The sequence below is a fragment of the Stegastes partitus genome, unplaced genomic scaffold, assembly GCF_000690725.1.
Source record: "Stegastes partitus isolate 25-593 unplaced genomic scaffold, Stegastes_partitus-1.0.2 Scaffold258, whole genome shotgun sequence".
In the NCBI taxonomy this organism is placed as follows: domain Eukaryota; kingdom Metazoa; phylum Chordata; class Actinopteri; family Pomacentridae; genus Stegastes; species Stegastes partitus.
In genome coordinates this window covers 495737-516082 of record NW_007577989.1, presented here as the reverse complement: position 1 = coordinate 516082, position 20346 = coordinate 495737, and the positions used below count along the sequence as shown (strand labels likewise).

The following is a 20346-nucleotide window of genomic DNA, read 5'->3' as shown; positions in this document are numbered from 1 at the left end:
AGGCTTTAGCACATTCGTTGGAGCGTCAGATTTGGAAGTTAAAATGTTCCGTTGCGTCATCCATAGCGGAGGAACGACGCCTGATGTCTCACACACAGACTGTCTGGTGTGGCTATTCTGTGTTTTTTGCTGATATGATGATGCAGTTGAAAATTGCTTTTTGTTGATTTCATTGTAAGCAGATGTTAGTTTGTCAAGCATTTTGTTGTCATTTATAGATCCTGAAGGTTTTGTATGGATTTTATGTATTTTTCTACTGGATAATAGAGGTGGGCTTCACAGGTCATTTCATCTAATAATCATGTGGAATCTAACAAGAGTCAAGACAATGCAGCTAAAGGAAAATCTGTAAAATCAATAGACATGCCATAGGCTCTGTAAAGGCAATAAAATATACGGCTGTCACTCGATAATCCGACCCTTAACAATCCGAAAGCCTCGCTATCCGACAGGTTTAATTTTAGGAAAAACGAATGGAACTCATGAAAAATAGCCTTAACATACCGACAGCCTTGGATTCCGACTCCGACATGACATTTTATGTCACAAATAAGGATAACAGTGTATTATCTGAATTAACAATCCCACAGATTGGCTACGTTCAGACTGCAGGACTTAATGCTCAATTAGAATTTTTTTGTGAAATCCAATTTTTTTTGCGAGTTCGTTCACATTTCCAATTAAATACGACTTGTATGTGATCTGCTGTGTGAACTTCATACGACCCAAAAGTGTCCCACATGCGCAGAAGAGGACACAATGACGTCACACGCAGCAAGAGTGCTCAGTGTTTGCGGAAATACACATGGATGGTGGCGGCGGGGAATTGGCACCACCGCTACCGATGGTGGAAACAGAACTGTGATCGCTAACCAAACTGGCATCAGCAGCCAAGTAGTGCTGTGTGTTTCAACCACTTCCACCCCGCCAACCACACCCAATATGCAGATATTCATCATTAACTGAGCCCAGAAAGTGCTATTCGCACAGCCCTAATAGTTATTATAACAACTATAAACATAATTAACATATAAACAATATTAACAACAAAAGCATTAAGCCTTCCTTGTATCTCGACCTCCATCTTGACAATCCGACAGCCTTGCTATCCGACATAAAAGAAGGTTTTACATTTAGTGTCGGATCATCGAGTCACAACTGTATTATATATTAAATTTTTATTAAAAAGTAAATGAGAAGCGGTGTTCACACGCATCATAGTACCAGCGATGAAGACACACATAATGCACAGTGTTTGTGTTCGACATCAAGGTGGCAGTTTTTCTATGTATGATGCAAAGGAACATTTTCAATGGAAACTGCATCAGAGGAACAAACATCAGAGGGAGAATCAGCCACAGATGCTGATGGCTGCAGCCGACCACCTGACTTTAACCGCACACATGTCGATTCTTTTATGTGATACATAAGATTATGTACACACCCATAATCAATTTGAATGGAAGAATTTTGTGTAAGTTAACATTCATGGAGTCGGGTGATCATTTCCCGCGGTGACACCTTTTGCATTACACACATCATTAGATCGAATGTTAACATAAAAAGATCGATTACAGCAGCTTTAAGGTAGCGACGTGTACGGTGCCGGCCTTGTTTCTGCCACTTGCGCCGGGCGAATCTTAAGTACCTCAGACACAAAAATGCAATGAGGCAGAAGAAAAAAAAAAAAAAATGTAGATGTTATCTAACTATAACAGGGCTCCAGTAATTTGAAAGTTAACATCTACAGCGGACGTGCAAAATGTGTTTCCATTAACACATCAGACTGGTGGAATTATGGGATGAAGGGGGGAACTAATTGAAACAATGCATGATGGATTTCCTGAGAGATTCCAAAGAGGAAGGAAGCTTCTTTATTGAGTTGGAGTTTGTCGGATCTACTTACTAGTTGTCAGAAAATATTCATAAAACTTTCACTCATTGTGTCCAAGAAGCTCTCGAACTATATTTTGGCATCTTCGCCTTAGGATGTTCCTTTCACCAAAAGAAAGATGCTAATGAAAATACGCGACACAAAATATGCCTTTATGAATCACCGAGGAGACACATCTTATTTTTAACAGCCACACTTTATATTAATGCGTCCATATAAAGTGATCACATAATGCACTAAATTCATCCAATCCAGGCCTTTTCATGTTTAAAAAGGGGGCACATCAGGGCCAAAGCAGCGCCGTAAAACGATTTGTAACATGAGTTTGACTCTCCTCTCTCGTATTCTTCATGTTTCTTTGAGTGCCAACAAAAGCCAGACACGACTCCGTTCCCTTCAAGTACTGTATGCTTTAAGCGAGACGTACTTTGGATCAAAATAAATCCCCCGCAGCCTGAGTTTAAGCATTGCTTTGTTTTGGTACAGGGTTTACAGAGACTGAAGCCAAACTAGTCAAAGCAGTGAATGAAAGAAATCAAGTAGCACATTTATTCTGCGCATAATATCGACATTTTTTTTCATGAGCTCCCCCCCACCCATCCCCCGCCGTGTGAACAAGTATCAAAAAGATGAGAGCAGCACTTTAAATCCATCATGATGCAGGAGATTCAAAGAGTTCATTAAGAAAGTAGGACAGTTTTGGCTGAGGCTCCACAGTGACGCCGCCTTTATAACGGTGACATCATCGTTAACAGCTGAAGCCTTGTGTCGAACTGATAATCATCATCACACTGCTGTACGTTTAACTTCACAGGGAGGGCAAATTGGTCCCTGCATACACTAACAAGTAGTTCCTCGTGTGTGCATTGTCAGTTATTTTAGTACAGTCCCAATAATTGTCCAACACATTCGCTCCAGAGGGTTTCACCATCTGTTCAGCACTCTCTATTCTTAGACCTTTGGAGAACTTCCACCAGAAAGCTCCTTTCTTTACTCAGTCTGACTGCATTACATGATTTAAAATTGATCTTTTTTTTTTTACCTTAACTTTGTCTGTCGCAGCCCTAATACACCACCTGTATTAGCATTTTCCTTTTGGGTAGTTGGCCTCATTCGTATCAAACTTTCCAACGAGTTCAACCTTTTGGGAACTTTCCTTGCAGAGTGTTATGTAATACCACACTTATATTTATGCATAAAATGTCAAGCTGGAGCCAGGAGATGATTAGTTAAGCTCAGCATAAAGACCTGCGATGGGGGAAAACTGAGCGGCAACTATCAAGGCTTGAGGCTGAAGCCAGTGCAGGCGCTTAGTGAACAGAGTCTAGGACTGTATCAGAGATGACACTGGGTGAAACCTGGTCCTCCTGGTGTCCATTATTAACGTCTGTATTACAACTTTTACACAATATGTCACCATGTACCATAGGTAACAATATACTGTATATACAAGGCTGGTGCTACCACTTATGTCATTTAATATTCTCTTAATATCCATTCATTTTTTAGGGTTTTTCCCCCTATTCGTACTAAACTCTATCTCTCTGATCCATCTAGCTGAATCTAAGCGATCGAAGGCATGTTGACAAAAGTGCAAACATTCACATTCCCAATGCTAACTTTGTACTACTTTAAAAGGGCAGCTGGTGACCTGGTGGCTGTTAGACGCTGACAGAATATTATAGTAGTGCGATACCAAATAGGCAGTACGTCAATGGTCAAAGCCAGCTGCTGACTCGTGCTGTAGGACGACTGTGTTTAGGACCCTTTAACGATTTCTGAGCAGCCACCACTCCTTCTTCAAAATACAACAGTCACAGCAAGTCACTAGTTTTTTTCTTCACCATGTCATTATGATCTCAGTTGCTAAATTCAGGCCCTGTCAGTGTGCTTAGTGGACATTTTGGTAATTACTGCTCCATTAATACGATGTCAAGGCTTATAGAAGGCTTTGATGTCAGCCGTGTGGCTGGTGATTGACAGCTGTGATTGACAGCTGGCCTGCCTGCTGCTCTCCCTGGCTTCTGAAATCACCCTGTGATAATGTAGCTAAAGTACGTAGCAGTCTAAAAAGGTTTGGAAGGTCTTGGCTGTAAATGGAAAGATGGTGCCAACAGAATAAATTTGAACTCTGGGCTACAAACTGCCTCCAATGCAAAGCGATGGATGTCACTGTATCTCACTCTGTCAGTCTTAATATACAGTCAGTGGAGGAAGCGGCTCGGGTGATAGAGGCTGTTAATTGGTGAGCTTTAAAGGTGGAATGCAGTTGCTGTCAGGCCTGCTGCTCCCTGTCTGCCCGCAGTCTTAGTGCTAAGTTATCTGGTTGCAGGCTGTATCTTTACATTGACACTGCAGGCACAGTTGTGTCATCATTGTTCCCATCTAACTGTAACTAAAAATGTCAAAATATTCCTTTAGCATTAAGCGTAAATAAGTACAGTCATGACTCGATAATCTGACACTAAATGTAAAACCTTCTTTTATGTCGGATAGCAAGGCTGTCGGATTGTCAAGACAGAGGTGAGGAGGGCTTGATGCTTGAAGGGTCATTTGTTGTTAATTATTGTTGTTCTAATAACCAGTAGGGTTGGTCCGAATAGCACTTTCTGGTCTCTGGATATTCAGGCCCAATCAATGATGAATATCAGAATATTCGGCGAGGTCAGGGGGGACACTTTCATCCCGACAGAAGGAAGTGTCCGGGACGCACAGGCAGTACTGGCTAAGGTGACATCGTCGTGTCCTCTTTTGCACATGCGGGACACTTTTGGGTCGTATGAAGTTCACCCAGGAAATCACTTACAAGTCACATTTAATTAGAAATATGAACGAACTTGCAAAAAAATCTGATTTTCGAATTGATCATTAAGTCCTGCAGTCTGAACATAGCCAATCTGTCGGATTACTAAATCAGATAATACGCTGTTATTCTTATTCATGGCATAAAATGTCATGTTGGAGTCGGAATCCAATGTTGTCGGTATGTTAAGGCTATTTTTCATGGGTTCTGTTCGTTTTTCCTAAAAACCTGTCTGATAGCAAGGTTTTCGGATTGTTAAGGGTCGGATTATCAAGTCACGACTGTACTCAGATGTCCTGCCAACAACAGTCTTGATAACTTTTTGAACCTTTAAGCCACATGAACAAGAAGTCCTTAGTGTACAATGGAACTTTAAACAAGTGGGCAACTACATCTGCTGGAAAAGATTATGTGATAAGATCAAAAGCTCCAGAAGAGCTACTGCACNATGCTAACCACTGAGCCACCTTGCAGCCCTATGCCGGTACATGTGTTTAAAAAAGAAGTTAACTGAACTTTAAAAAATAAAGTTCTGTCTTTATTTGCACTGCAAACACTACAAGGTCATCTCACAGTTCTCAGAGCTTATTATTTATTTATTTATTTATCCCACTCACTTTTCTCACCTTTCAAATCAGTAGGACACCTAGTTTTCTGTTTTCCAGCAGAGACACAGTGGCTGACTCCTACATTCACACAACTCCCAAAATTGCTGCATGTACCGGCTCCTGTTCAATTATTTTTGCAGACATACAACTATTTCATTTGTTCACTGCTGCTTTCTGAGTTGCAATTTATTCCTCTTTGGGCGTTACGGCTAAAAAACAACAGTGGGGTAAGCAAAAAATGACTTGCCAGCTGGGAATAAAACCATGGACAGCGCAGTTAAGTATACAGCCTTACCCATTCTGCTGCCAAGCACCGAGGAGTTCATTTCCAGAAACAGGAGCGCAAAGATCGCTCCTCCAATCTTGAAATAAGATAGGGACTCTTAAAATACCCTCTAATATGCAATGCGCAAGCTTTTAGCAATGCACCAATCAGAAATAACAGAGACGAGACAAAGTCATTGTAGAAAGTAAGTTTAAAGTCTTGTCTAAGGCGTCCAGAGTTAGGTTGCAAATCAGGACAAGTCTCAAGTGGGATTTATGTTTCTGCGTTGGTATCTGTTTGTGGAGCTCTCTGTATATTCCGGCAAGCCAACAGCACTGTTTGGCTGAAAGGATGGCTGGAACCAGAAAGGGTAAAGGGTCATTTTGGTGCGATGAACATTCATAAGCGCTGCTCGTGACTGGTGATTGTCGATGCCCTCCAACCCTGATGAATAATTTTTATCAGTAGAATTTACTCCACTATGATTTATGTCTTTCGTCAAGTATCCGCAGTCGACTACAAAAGGTAAAAAGTGTGTCCACAAAGTTCCGTGCTGGCGCCTTCCATTCAAAGTCCAAGACCGTGGATTTCAAGTCCCAAAAAACTCATCATTATATTGCTTTAGTTCTGGCAGGAAACATGCTTGGCTGCTGTCTGACTGATCTAAAGTATATTAACAAGAAAATAAAGAAGCAATCTATCGGTGCCAGTTCTTATCTGTTGGTCGACTACTTCCAGAATGAAATATCTCAGCAACTACTGGGTAGATAATGTGGTGCAGACAGCAATGTTTCCCACGGGAGGTGTTTAGAGTAGTATTCGGAGTACAATTTTAATTTGTCTGGTGCGTCACTTTATGAGCAAATACCTACAAGTGATATTCGCAGCAGTCTCAGATGTACTTTGCATCAGCACTAAATAAAATCGGTTTGCATGACAGCAGATGAACCAAAGATGGCAAACATGATTAATATCATTCCTGCTTGACATCAGCATGTTAGCTAGCTGTAGACAAAATTAAAGTTTACTGCATAGACTGTATATAAAAGATGGATGTAGCGACTGTGATGCCATCTATTGGTTTGTGGACTGCAGGTCTTAAGCCTTGAGTTCAGCATTTGCCCGTCGTCATCTTGGTCTTCTGAAACTAGACGTACAAAGTCAGGTGTGGATCTGATCTAAGAACCTGAGGACACTAGACACAGTTATGCAGTCACAACCTATACATCACAATGTAGCCCCACCCTAAAACATGCCCTGCTTTGTGGTCTATTTTACTCTAAGTGGGACCATAATTTACCAAACGAATACCATTCTGTATTGATTAAGTCTTAAAAGTAGTGATTGAGACCATAAACTCATGAGGAAAATTTTTACGACAGCAACATATGAAAGAAGTCGGGTCACTTTCTCGTAGACGATTATACAATCAGACTTCTTGTTGCCACCAGAGGAGTCGCCTCCTGCTGGCTGTTGTTTGAATGCATGTTTTTAACTACCCTTGCTTCCTTTTCAGATCTGCAGGTTACATCCATTCTTTATATACAGTATGTGGTTTACCGGCGTTGCTGCTTCAAACACTAGCTACAATGGCTGGAGAATTACAGTTTCTTTTTTTTTTTTTTTTAAACGTGTTTCAAGTTGAAATATTGATGAAAATGACCATTTTCAGTCATTCATAACATGGTATTCATAAAACTGTACATGCTTACATTATTGGGTTTGTTCATTGACACTCAAAACAAAACAGACCCAGAGACAATGTCTGCTTTTTTCAACCTAAAAATCCTTTTTATATCAAAACACAAGTCCTCATAGTCTTTATTGTACAGCCTGGTCAATGTGTGGCTTTCATCTTTACATGCTTTTTTTTTTTTTGATAAAGACACTACTGTATACCCTTTTGTAACACTGCAGACATTCCAGGGATTACAAGCAGTAGGGTTATCCAGTCATTCTCAATTCTGGTGTCTATTTATGATTTTTTAAAAAAAGGCTCACTTCAGTCACTCAATGTCACTTCAAACATCTAACACTGTTAGATGTCTGAAGTGAGTTGTACCACACTGAAAACCAACAGTGACAGTATAGTGGATGACTAATTCAACACAGTTTATATTGTTCTCGGTGGAAGTGGATCCCATAGCAACTCCAGCTGCTGACTTCCCTCTCTGTATCTTTGATCACTATTCTTTCATCTTTTGTGAGCCTGGGACTGGCACAAAATTGCTGCATAGCATGATATATGACATTCCATCTCAGCAGCGTATGAAAAATAAATTAGATTTCCCTACACTATTTCCTGATCAGTCCCCCCCCCCCACCTCCGCCTTCACCCGCCGCCTCCACCTCCCATCTCCACCACCGGCAGCCCTCCCTCCTGTCATCACACCTGCCTCTCGCTTCCTGCCCGTGCATGTGGCTGCTCAGCTGAAAGACACAAACACTGAGGGTTTGTTCGCACCAAGTGTGTTGCAGACGGTCTGTTGGAGCTCCAGACTGTTTAGGTCTGTGCTTTAAACGGTATTGCTAAAAAGAAAACCAAACATGAGAGGAGCCTAAAAAAAAAAAAAGAAAATGTAGGTTCATTGTACACCGTGGTTACATTTGTCAGACGAAATAATAGAATTTATGGATTATTTATCTGCTTTTCTATTGGTCAGTTACTGATTTTATGTTTTACTAATGCTACATATTTCTAGAAGAACATCTGTGTTTGTTTATCCAGTAATTCAGCGAAGCATCTCTGACTATTGTGACAGAGAGCATACCCGTTGAGCACAGTCTGCGGTTTTAATCTCTCAGGTCCTCTGGTTTTAGTTTGTTGTTGAAGGGCTGAGGGGAACTGCAGAGTCAGGAAATAATTCCGGCACACAACTGCAGTCAGTGTATTTGTGTGGCGGAGAAGATGAAGCAGGCAGCCGTCATACATGTTAGCTTATGTCATAAAGAGTGTTGTGCAGTTTAAATTACATTTACATTTAAATTGCTACATAAAATTATACGATTATTAAAAAAAGAACACGTGTTAAAAGTTCAGCCAGGTGGTCCACCAGAGCAAGTAGCAGATTGTGTTGACGCTATGAAGTCACAAAGCATCACTTCAGGCTTTAGCACATTCGTTGGAGCGTCAGATTTGGAAGTTAAAATGTTCCGTTGCGTCATCCATAGCGGAGGAACGACGCCTGATGTCTCACACACAGACTGTCTGGTGTGGCTATTCTGTGTTTTTTGCTGATATGATGATGCAGTTGAAAATTGCTTTTTGTTGATTTCATTGTAAGCAGATGTTAGTTTGTCAAGCATTTTGTTGTCATTTATAGATCCTGAAGGTTTTGTATGGATTTTATGTATTTTTCTACTGGATAATAGAGGTGGGCTTCACAGGTCATTTCATCTAATAATCATGTGGAATCTAACAAGAGTCAAGACAATGCAGCTAAAGGAAAATCTGTAAAATCAATAGACATGCCATAGGCTCTGTAAAGGCAATAAAATATACGGCTGTCACTCGATAATCCGACCCTTAACAATCCGAAAGCCTCGCTATCCGACAGGTTTAATTTTAGGAAAAACGAATGGAACTCATGAAAAATAGCCTTAACATACCGACAGCCTTGGATTCCGACTCCGACATGACATTTTATGTCACAAATAAGGATAACAGTGTATTATCTGAATTAACAATCCCACAGATTGGCTACGTTCAGACTGCAGGACTTAATGCTCAATTAGAATTTTTTTGTGAAATCCAATTTTTTTTGCGAGTTCGTTCACATTTCCAATTAAATACGACTTGTATGTGATCTGCTGTGTGAACTTCATACGACCCAAAAGTGTCCCACATGCGCAGAAGAGGACACAATGACGTCACACGCAGCAAGAGTGCTCAGTGTTTGCGGAAATACACATGGATGGTGGCGGCGGGGAATTGGCACCACCGCTACCGATGGTGGAAACAGAACTGTGATCGCTAACCAAACTGGCATCAGCAGCCAAGTAGTGCTGTGTGTTTCAACCACTTCCACCCCGCCAACCACACCCAATATGCAGATATTCATCATTAACTGAGCCCAGAAAGTGCTATTCGCACAGCCCTAATAGTTATTATAACAACTATAAACATAATTAACATATAAACAATATTAACAACAAAAGCATTAAGCCTTCCTTGTATCTCGACCTCCATCTTGACAATCCGACAGCCTTGCTATCCGACATAAAAGAAGGTTTTACATTTAGTGTCGGATCATCGAGTCACAACTGTATTATATATTAAATTTTTATTAAAAAGTAAATGAGAAGCGGTGTTCACACGCATCATAGTACCAGCGATGAAGACACACATAATGCACAGTGTTTGTGTTAGACATCAAGGTGGCAGTTTTTCTATGTATGATGCAAAGGAACATTTTCAATGGAAACTGCATCAGAGGAGCACACATCAGAGGGAGAATCAGCCACAGATGCTGATGGCTGCAGCCGACCACCTGACTTTAACTGCACATATGTCGATTCTTTTATGTGATACATAAGATTATGTACACACCCATAATCAATTTGAATGGAAGAATTTTGTGTAAGTTAACATTCATGGAGTCGGGTGATCATTTCCCGCGGTGACACCTTTTGCATTACACACATCATTAGATCGAATGTTAACATAAAAAGATCGATTACAGCAGCTTTAAGGTAGCGACGTGTACGGTGCCGGCCTTGTTTCTGCCACTTGCGCCGGGCGAATCTTAAGTACCTCAGACACAAAAATGCAATGAGGCAGAAGAAAAAAAAAAAAAAATGTAGATGTTATCTAACTATAACAGGGCTCCAGTAATTTGAAAGTTAACATCTACAGCGGACGTGCAAAATGTGTTTCCATTAACACATCAGACTGGTGGAATTATGGGATGAAGGGGGGAACTAATTGAAACAATGCATGATGGATTTCCTGAGAGATTCCAAAGAGGAAGGAAGCTTCTTTATTGAGTTGGAGTTTGTCGGATCTACTTACTAGTTGTCAGAAAATATTCATAAAACTTTCACTCATTGTGTCCAAGAAGCTCTCGAACTATATTTTGGCATCTTCGCCTTAGGATGTTCCTTTCACCAAAAGAAAGATGCTAATGAAAATACGCGACACAAAATATGCCTTTATGAATCACCGAGGAGACACATCTTATTTTTAACAGCCACACTTTATATTAATGCGTCCATATAAAGTGATCACATAATGCACTAAATTCATCCAATCCAGGCCTTTTCATGTTTAAAAAGGGGGCACATCAGGGCCAAAGCAGCGCCGTAAAACGATTTGTAACATGAGTTTGACTCTCCTCTCTCGTATTCTTCATGTTTCTTTGAGTGCCAACAAAAGCCAGACACGACTCCGTTCCCTTCAAGTACTGTATGCTTTAAGCGAGACGTACTTTGGATCAAAATAAATCCCCCGCAGCCTGAGTTTAAGCATTGCTTTGTTTTGGTACAGGGTTTACAGAGACTGAAGCCAAACTAGTCAAAGCAGTGAATGAAAGAAATCAAGTAGCACATTTATTCTGCGCATAATATCGACATTTTTTTTCATGAGCTCCCCCCCACCCATCCCCCGCCGTGTGAACAAGTATCAAAAAGATGAGAGCAGCACTTTAAATCCATCATGATGCAGGAGATTCAAAGAGTTCATTAAGAAAGTAGGACAGTTTTGGCTGAGGCTCCACAGTGACGCCGCCTTTATAACGGTGACATCATCGTTAACAGCTGAAGCCTTGTGTCGAACTGATAATCATCATCACACTGCTGTACGTTTAACTTCACAGGGAGGGCAAATTGGTCCCTGCATACACTAACAAGTAGTTCCTCGTGTGTGCATTGTCAGTTATTTTAGTACAGTCCCAATAATTGTCCAACACATTCGCTCCAGAGGGTTTCACCATCTGTTCAGCACTCTCTATTCTTAGACCTTTGGAGAACTTCCACCAGAAAGCTCCTTTCTTTACTCAGTCTGACTGCATTACATGATTTAAAATTGATCTTTTTTTTTTTACCTTAACTTTGTCTGTCGCAGCCCTAATACACCACCTGTATTAGCATTTTCCTTTTGGGTAGTTGGCCTCATTCGTATCAAACTTTCCAACGAGTTCAACCTTTTGGGAACTTTCCTTGCAGAGTGTTATGTAATACCACACTTATATTTATGCATAAAATGTCAAGCTGGAGCCAGGAGATGATTAGTTAAGCTCAGCATAAAGACCTGCGATGGGGGAAAACTGAGCGGCAACTATCAAGGCTTGAGGCTGAAGCCAGTGCAGGCGCTTAGTGAACAGAGTCTAGGACTGTATCAGAGATGACACTGGGTGAAACCTGGTCCTCCTGGTGTCCATTATTAACGTCTGTATTACAACTTTTACACAATATGTCACCATGTACCATAGGTAACAATATACTGTATATACAAGGCTGGTGCTACCACTTATGTCATTTAATATTCTCTTAATATCCATTCATTTTTTAGGGTTTTTCCCCCTATTCGTACTAAACTCTATCTCTCTGATCCATCTAGTTGGATCTAAGCGATCGAAGGCATGTTGACAAAAGTGCAAACATTCACATTCCCAATGCTAACTTTGTACTACTTTAAAAGGGCAGCTGGTGACCTGGTGGCTGTTAGACGCTGACAGAATATTATAGTAGTGCGATACCAAATAGGCAGTACGTCAATGGTCAAAGCCAGCTGCTGACTCACGTTGTAGGACGACTGTGTTTAGGACCCTTTAACGATTTCTGAGCAGCCACTACTCCTTCTTCAAAATACAACAGTCACAGCAAGTCACTAGTTTTTTTTTTTTTTACCATGTCATTATGATCTCAGTTGCTAAATTCAGGCCCTGTCAGTGTGCTTAGTGGACATTTTGGTAATTACTGCTCCATTAATACGATGTCAAGGCTTATAGAAGGCTTTGATGTCAGCCGTGTGGCTGGTGATTGACAGCTGTGATTGACAGCTGGCCTGCCTGCTGCTCTGCCTGGCTTCTGAAATCACCCTGTGATAATGTAGCTAAAGTACGTAGCAGTCTAAAAAGGTTTGGAAGGTCTTGGCTGTAAATGGAAAGATGGTGCCAACAGAATAAATTTGAACTCTGGGCTACAAACTGCCTCCAATGCAAAGCGATGGATGTCACTGTATCTCACTCTGTCAGTCTTAATATACAGTCAGTGGAGGAAGCGGTTCGGGTGATAGAGGCTGTTAATTGGTGAGCTTTAAAGGTGGAATGCAGTTGCTGTCAGGCCTGCTGCTCCCTGCCTGCCCACAGTCTTAGTGCTAAGTTATCTGGTTGCAGGCTGTATCTTTACATTGACACTGCAGGCACAGTTGTGTCATCATTGTTCCCATCTAACTGTAACTAAAAATGTCAAAATATTCCTTTAGCATTAAGCGTAAATAAGTACAGTCATGACTCGATAATCTGACACTAAATGTAAAACCTTCTTTTATGTCGGATAGTAAGGCTGTCGGATTGTCAAGACAGAGGTGAGGAGGGCTTGATGCTTGAAGGGTCATTTGTTGTTAATTATTGTTGTTCTAATAACCAGTAGGGTTGGTCCGAATAGCACTTTCTGGTCTCTGGATATTCAGGCCCAATCAATGATGAATATCAGAATATTCGGCGAGGTCAGGGGGGACACTTTCATCCCGACAGAAGGAAGTGTCCGGGACGCACAGGCAGTACTGGCTAAGGTGACATCGTCGTGTCCTCTTTTGCACATGCGGGACACTTTTGGGTCGTATGAAGTTCACCCAGGAAATCACTTACAAGTCACATTTAATTAGAAATATGAACGAACTTGCAAAAAAATCTGATTTTCGAATTGATCATTAAGTCCTGCAGTCTGAACATAGCCAATCTGTCGGATTACTAAATCAGATAATACGCTGTTATTCTTATTCATGGCATAAAATGTCATGTTGGAGTCGGAATCCAATGTTGTCGGTATGTTAAGGCTATTTTTCATGGGTTCTGTTCGTTTTTCCTAAAAACCTGTCTGATAGCAAGGTTTTCGGATTGTTAAGGGTCGGATTATCAAGTCACGACTGTACTCAGATGTCCTGCCAACAACAGTCTTGATAACTTTTTGAACCTTTAAGCCACATGAACAAGAAGTCCTTAGTGTACAATGGAACTTTAAACAAGTGGGCAACTACATCTGCTGGAAAAGATTATGTGATAAGATCAAAAGCTCCAGAAGAGCTACTGCACCAGCATTGTTTTGTCAGTGGCACAGTTAAGTTGGAATACACAAACATGGCCCATACCTATATTTATATTTGACAATGATCCAAAAATTCAGACAGTCTAGATAAACTGACAACTGTGACAAATAGGTATCACACTGACACAATAACCTTGAGAATGCACTGGATAGGAACCCAGCAGGCTGGGAACCCTCAGCTCCTCCACATGACTTTGTTTCCTCCTTGCTACACACCGTAGTGATTGTTTCAGTAACCACGTTAATGATCAGGCTACTGATAGCATCTTTCATCACTTTGGTAATTTTTGTCAGACTCCTCCAGATCCTCTATTCAATTGTTTTCAAAAATAAATTCTCTGGTAAACTAACTGACATACACAATTGATGGAATACATTTCCCATAATCCATCGAAATAACTGTACCGTCCTGGTAAATGCCCATCTAGTCAGCCTCCACAGCTCCAGTTTGGATGCATTTTGTTCTGAATTTGAAGAACAAAACTACATTATCAGGAGTTTTTTATTTCTTTTTCAAGCTTTGAAAAGCTCCGTGCAGAGGTACAGGAGATATTCTACAACTGTTGTCACAAACCGAGTAGAGCTAATCGTGTAAAATTGGTGATGCGTCCTGTAGACCACAATAAAGGTCCCCATATAAAGAGGGAGCTATAACATTTGCATACACTATCATGTTATAGTAGCTGGTCAATTACACAAGGATACAAAGCATTCAATTCCCTTTAGTTCACCTCTTCACCAGCTAAGAGAAAGGCTATGTGCACACAATGCCTGGAGTAGTGAAATGCTTTGGGATGGTGCTCGATTGGATCAGTTCCGCTGTCTGACGCAATCTACCCTAACCTTTACAACAAATTACACTACAGTGTCCCTCTGCACCCCTCTGGCTGATACAATCGAGTATCCCCCTGTGCTTTGTGACCGCAATGATAGAATAAATATGCAAGGCTTAATATGCAAGCTATTATATGAGTAGCCTTTTGGGTTCTTCACATGTGGTAACTAACTATATACTGTGTATAAAAGTTGACATATACTCTGGGTCTGAAAAATGAGGTGCTTCAAACTTGCATTTTCTCTAACAGCCAGCAGGGGGCGACTCCTCCAAAAAACTTCGGATTGTACAGAAGTCTATGAGAAAATTTGCCAACTTCAAACCTAATCCATTACATCAGTAAACATTTTCCTGATTACTTTATGGGGTCAACCTTTAGTTTCAAGACTTTCTGAATACAGAATGATGCTAATTTTGTAAATTAGACTAAGACTGACTTTAATAATCCCAGAGGGAAATTCTGTTTTCCCTCTGGGATTAATAAAGTCGGTGAAGTCAATGAAGAGTTCATTTGCAAAAACAGATAACTCCATCTTCACAAACCTTCAGAAAACCTACTTTTTCATCGTCTATCTGAGACAATATCAATCAAACTTATGCTATATCTATTTTTGTCATGTTATTTCTACCGAGTCAAATCCACTCAGTTTGATTCATATTATTTCAAGCAAACAACAAAAAAATGAGTGTTCTGAAAATCTACAAAAATTGAGTTATCTTTTTGCAAACAAACTCTTCAAATAATAGTCCCTTATAAGGTAAAATAGACGATAAAGCAAAGTATGTTTACTAGTGGTGCCACCTTGTGATGGACAAAATGCTACCATATGGGCGTCCGTAGTATCAATGAGCTCTCAGTCAGATCCAGACTCGCTGATGTCCCAGTGTTGCACTGATATCTGATTTTCATGAGACAGTCGCATACGTTTGTAATTCATGAGAGCACTGTACTTTGTTTAATCTTGTAGATCCTCGATATTATTTCTTGACAGAAGAAAGAGAGCATACACAATAAAAATCTATGAATCAGGCTCGAATTATTTAGGTTTCTGTCACTTTTATCACATGAAATGTCCTTTAAACAGTGGATTTCCTTCCAAGGCTGGAGGTTGCCTTGTATGGGCTTAGATAAGGAAGGTCAAGGAACCTTTCAGCTGTCATTTGAGGCTTCACAGTGTGTCTGTGTTAAACAGAAAAATGCAATGAAAGAAGGCAAACCTTACCTATATCGTGTGGTATTGTGCCATATGGTCCCTCGGAAATGCCTCAAGGCCACACATTCACACCCAAATAGCAAGATGAAGAATCAGGCTCTGGATGGAAAATAAAAGAGAACGCTGTTAAGACCAACATCCTAAAATAATATTTGGCATTACCACCTTGAATTGAACGTGAAGTGCAGAATAAACAGCGGCCGTGTGAGGCCACATGTAACTGCTGGAGAACATTACACTGAATCAGACTCTGTGTATTAAGGAATTACACAACATATTCTACAGATTTGACTATGCGAATAACTCTGCTTTGTGACAGGGGTCTGAAATAAGGCACAGCACAGGTGTTATTACACATATTTGCTGGGAGCCAATCACGCCGTTAAGCCATGAAACCTTTTACAATTCAGGCAACGCTATTATGATTTATAAGGAATTATCTGCTTCTCAAACAAAAGCTTATAAAAATCTCCTTAAAGCACAGTGTAGGAGGGGGAAGATTAGATTGGTTTATGGAAAATTATTGAAATAGAGCACAACGGGGTGTTTGTGCGGGACCCTGGCTCCCGAGTGACATTATAATCTCGGCAATGACTTAACACACATTATTTGTCTCTTTTCCCTCTTTTTTTTTTTTTTTTTTTCCTGTGGCCGGTCGTCCCTACAGGCTCTTTTCCGGTCTAAGCACACTGTCTGGGAGCTGCGTTCTTTGTTTGCTTTGCAAATATGTGTGGGAGGAAGTGTGTGGGTGTGTATGCATACATGTCTGCTAATATGTTCGATATCAGTCTCAAGTACGAGCCGCTGTACAAACGATCCGGTTTATTTACATGCAACAAATGTTCTTGCAAGAAAAGGAACATGTGTTTCCTGTAAGTGACGAGTGAGGGTGGTAGTCTTTTACTGGTGTAAAGGAAATGAATGCCAGCCCACTCCTTTGTTGTTCCTCTGGTAATAGTAAACATCTTTACTTTCCCCTCAATGCTCATCCTTCTAAGGGTGCCACTTCTCTCATCTGCTTGCCCTCCCACGCTAGAACCACATGATGCAGCCTTTCTAGTTGATTCTGCCATTAACCGACTCCCTTTAATGCACATTCACAAACCTGCACCCCTGTTCCCTTCATGCCTCCCTCTGGGGACTCATGACACACCTCGTTCCCTCAGTTCAGATTCATTGCAGTGTTTTTCCTGCCCACCCTTCCCTTGCGATCTTAACAGAGGATGTCAATCTGATGAGTGGGTAACTCGCAAGCACACCCCCAATGGTGCTTTGATTTCTAGGGCAGGTCTCGCTCATAAACAGTTTTCAGGCGAGCAGGGGACCGTACAAAAGGAACAACCTAAGCCTCAGTTTTTTAGCAGATCCCAGGCTGGGCTTTGCCTGTCAATCGCAGCGTTATCGGCAGCAACACAGGAAGCAACACGTGCTCGCCTAAGAGAATTGAACTCTGCTCAAACCGTCTCTGATTGGAATATTTAAGGTAAAAGGATCGGAGAAGGTGGAAGGCAGGTTGATGCAAATCATTAAAGATTTCCCCATTCATGAAGTCATTATTAGCTTTTAAAGCGTAGCTGCCAGAGAATGCAAACAGCACATTATTGACCCGCTGTCATTAGCTTTCTTCACTCAAATCCCATTTAAAGACACTGCTTAGAGCAATAGCCCGCTGCGATGCACATTCAAGCTCACGAAATGACTGAGGGAATTGAGACTTTAAAAGATGCCAAGAGAGAGCAGTTTCATTATAACACAACAAGCCTATTAATAATATTCATAATGCATTTTAAATCTGTTGGCTCCTGTTTCTTTGTGTCAGACATCATCAATTTGATCTTTAAGTGGTTCATTTACAAATATGAACTTAATCTGAATGTCAAATCAGCGGCTTAATGAAATGGTGGTGTAGTAAAACACTGAGGGGACATCCTGTTTTAGCAGATGAAATCAAATCCAGAGAGCCTGAAGGGTTACAGGCAAGACGGAGAGCAATTCAGGGTCATAAGTGCTCAAGGAATCAATGCGCTGCCATTAGAATGTAGAACGGACTGCTTTCAGGGGGATGTGCACGCAATGTGTTAGCTGTAGTGGAGGTCGAGCCTCATTTAACGGGTAATGCTGGGTGTTGAAGTCGATATATTGCAGTCATACTTCTGCATTAAAATATTTCCAGTTGTGTTTAACCCTTTATTTGGAACTCCTTGAAATACCTGGAAAATGAACATTTTCAACCCAAGGGTGTTATTGAAGGATATTACAAGATATTTTTACTTTTGTGACTAAAAAAAAAGTTGCAAATCAAGATTCATAAAGGTACTATGTATGGTAACTTGTCTAAGGTTTAAAAAAAATGGAATTTATAATAAATAAAAGAAAAAGTAACAAACTGCAAAACATATATATTTAGAAACATTTTAGTTTGAGGTCATGATACTGACACAAGTGCTTGGCAAGTTCATTTAGTACAGGGGTCTCAAACTCGCGGCCCGGGGGCCAATTGCGGCCCGCGAAACGATATTTTGTGGCCCCCTACTTGACATCAAAGTTTAACATTAGCGCAGCCCCTGAATTTTTCTCACACGCACCTACGTGAGTCGTTGCCCTGGGCGTTTTATATTTATTATCACTTGTGGGCTACCATAGCTCAGGCTCGTAACAGCAAAGCGAATTAGCATCGTTAAGTCACTTGAAACGTGATTTGGGAGTGTCACCGAGTGGAGGGAAAATATGTCCTGTCACCCAGTTTTGTTTTGCTTTTTTCTATCTGTGTGAAAAGCTCTTCTCCACCATGAACCTGAATAAGTCAAAGTACAGGTCCAAACTTACTGATGAGCATCTTCAAGCCACACTGAGGGTCTCAAATGCTTTCTCCCTCAAGCAAAATGTGGCTCAGCTGTGTAAGAGGAAGCAAGGAGTAGGTAAGAGAAGCTTATGTTCTGAAGAACCTTTCATGTTCTGAATTGTTATTAATAAAGACTGAGAAGATTGGATCAGTTGTACTTTATCTGGAATACTTTATGCGGCCCAGCCTCACTCAGACTCTACCTCCAGCGGCCCCCGGGTAAGTCGAGTTTGAGACCCCTGATTTAGTCACATTTTTCTTGGGGTAGTGATATTAATGGCACTAATCTGAAAAAAATAAATTAGAACTCAATGCAAACCAGTAACAAAGCGTTTATAAAGTGCCTGGAACATTTGTTTAGTGGCATTTTTCCTAAGGTAGTGATGTTGGCACTAATATAAAAACTAAATCAAAGTGGCTCTTCACCCTCAAGGAGAGGCTCAGGGCGGACATATTGGATGTCAAAGGAAGTTACCAAATATGGTCACCTGCCCCATAAAGGGTTAAAGATAACTCTGTACATAAAGCTTTCTTTTCTTGCATTTACGGAGGGTTTTTTGTAGTCAAACATTAGTAACTGTAATATACAGAAAAATGCAGTTACTATCTATATTGTACATGTGGTATGGAAAAAAACAAACAGCTGGAAGACATCAGTAACTGCTAATGGACACACCGTTGAGTTTACAAAACTTACTCAGAGTAATAGTTCAAAACATTTCTGTCCTCTATATAGATGCTCTGTACACATAATACTCACATAGAAAAAGATTTCCCAAAGCTCAAACGGTTCAGAACCAACACAGCGTATTTGTGAGGTTTGTCAGACTTGGTTTCTGCTGAGCTGCTGGCTTGTTTCTAACAGGGAGGAACCCCAAAGATTGTTTATTGCCGACATGAGCACCCACTCTGCTGTAACCAACACGATCGTTTATGAAGATGTCTCACTCTGATCACTTTTTAACCATAGCTTTATAACAGTTTTTACCTTGAAATTAACTTCTGAACTTATTTGTAACTTTTTAACTAACGTATCACTCTTGGGAAATGATTAATGTCTTTGACCCAGAGACATGACAACCTGACTGGACGGTGCTGTCACTTGGCGCACTGATGGCAGGACATATGCCACACACACACACACATAAAAACAGTTTTTATGGAAAGGTCATGGTTTGATTTAGAATAAACACTTGTCGAATGTCATTCTTAAAACAAAATTTCAGTTCAGATCAGTTTAAACCAGATAGAGAGCAGTCTCACCATTCAGGTCCAGTGTTCTGTCAACCCGTCCATCTACCCCAACCTCCCTACGTGGACTCTGTGACTCTGTAAACTGTCAATTTGTCTATACCAGCTGCTTCTTTTGTCTCGATATGTTGCGTTTTTATTTTAGGGAGGTTATAAAGTGTCATCTCCTGTTTTATAGCCGGCAATTTGGAACTATTTATAATACATGAGAAAGTAGGGATCGACAGTCTTGCCGAAAGATACCTGGTCAAGACATGAATGAATGACCATGATTATTATTGGTAAATCCTGTTCAATGAACATGTACTGGGGGGAAAAAAAAGAAAAAATCTACATTATTTAAGGTCTCTGATAATGACCCCAGTTTTT

At 40.7% G+C, this 20346-nt stretch overlaps 1 protein-coding gene across 1 annotated transcript in view; it reads right to left on the bottom strand.

The window, feature by feature from the left end:
- LOC103357516 (leucine-rich repeat and fibronectin type-III domain-containing protein 2-like) overlaps nucleotides 1-19543 on the bottom strand; it is a 77338-nt gene extending 57795 nt beyond the window's left edge. Inside the window, exons 1-2 of the mRNA XM_008282101.1 lie at nucleotides 19487-19543; nucleotides 15894-15983 (exon numbers count right to left, since the gene is read on the bottom strand). The gene's annotated coding sequence lies outside the window, so the exon portion shown is untranslated. The remainder of the gene's footprint in view (nucleotides 1-15893; nucleotides 15984-19486) is intronic.
- Between the last annotated feature and the right edge of the window lie 803 nt (nucleotides 19544-20346).